Source organism: Trachymyrmex septentrionalis, unplaced genomic scaffold (genome assembly GCF_001594115.1).
Source record: "Trachymyrmex septentrionalis isolate Tsep2-gDNA-1 unplaced genomic scaffold, Tsep1.0 scaffold179, whole genome shotgun sequence".
Taxonomy (NCBI): domain Eukaryota; kingdom Metazoa; phylum Arthropoda; class Insecta; order Hymenoptera; family Formicidae; genus Trachymyrmex; species Trachymyrmex septentrionalis.
The window spans coordinates 20582-21749 of record NW_017304959.1 but is presented as its reverse complement, the minus strand read 5'-3'; the positions used below and the strand labels follow the sequence as shown (position 1 = coordinate 21749).

General features: G+C 31.1%; 1 pseudogene; it reads right to left on the bottom strand.

Annotated features, from left to right (window-relative positions):
- Nucleotides 1-345: 345 nt before the first annotated feature.
- LOC108746565 overlaps nt 346-1168 on the bottom strand; it is a 3975-nt pseudogene continuing 3152 nt past the window's right edge.

Genomic DNA, 1168 nt, shown 5'->3' with positions numbered 1-1168 from the left:
CTGTTGTGGTTTCGTGTTTTACTGATTAATGATTGATTACGCGTTTTTTACAAATATATCTCATGGGATTCCATCCTAAGACATTACTTAAGACGATCTTGAAATAAGAATCAATTATAAATACCAGCCTAAATGAGTCCAATGTAAACGTTGGTTAACTTAACTGAGATTGATAAAAAAGACCCTAAAAATGCTTTTTTATGCTGATGTTTAACGCTGATTTTTAGCAGAGAGAAACCTGAGAGAAAACATGACGATCCAAAACCTATAACCGCAAAATACTGTCGCGCACTACTGCCCCCTGACAAAGTGAATGTGAACTATATAGCTCTGAGGATAATACATTCACTTTCCTGAGGGTGATACGATCACTTTTCTGAGGATAGTATGTCCACTTTTCAACTCCAAATGAAAAATCGATACTTGGTTCATATAATTGTGCACAACATTCGCTACATTCACAAATTATGCAGAAATATTCATCTCTGCAATCTGTGCGTGATGTTTATTTCGCTTAAAAGTATTAACATTATGGTTATATTATATTTTTACAAATGTGTTACCTAGCAAACGAATGAATTGAAATGAATTGAAATGGATTCAAATTTTCAGAAATATTGATTCACGAATGTTGAAATAAATGCTTTTTAATCCTGAATGCATTTTTATTCATTTATAGAAATTGCATAAAGCATATCTCTATGCCTTTCAATCTAAAAATAATATTAGCTTTTTCTGTGCATTGTGAATACTGTTCAATTCAAAATTTGGAATAGAAAATGCAGTTTCCAATCCAAATGCATCCAATTGAATCTAATTAAATTCAAAAAAAAGTATTTGCTATTTAAAATTTGCATTCAGATAGAAAAAAATTTCAATTCATTTTAATCCATTCTCGTTTACTGGGTAATATTTATATTTTAAATAAGTTATTGTATATATATGAATTAAATTTTATATGTATTTGTATTTTAAGCATTTTATTTTTATTAAACAAATGGCCAGGTGGTCCCCATGCTTTCTTCTTCTTTGGGTTATCGTAGTGGATTCATTTTTCATCACCAGTGACTACACGGTGCAAAAAACCCTTTCGTTTATGCCTGGCAAGCAGCATTTCACATGTGAAAAATCGGCGTTCAACGTTTCTCGGCTTCAGTTCATATGGAAC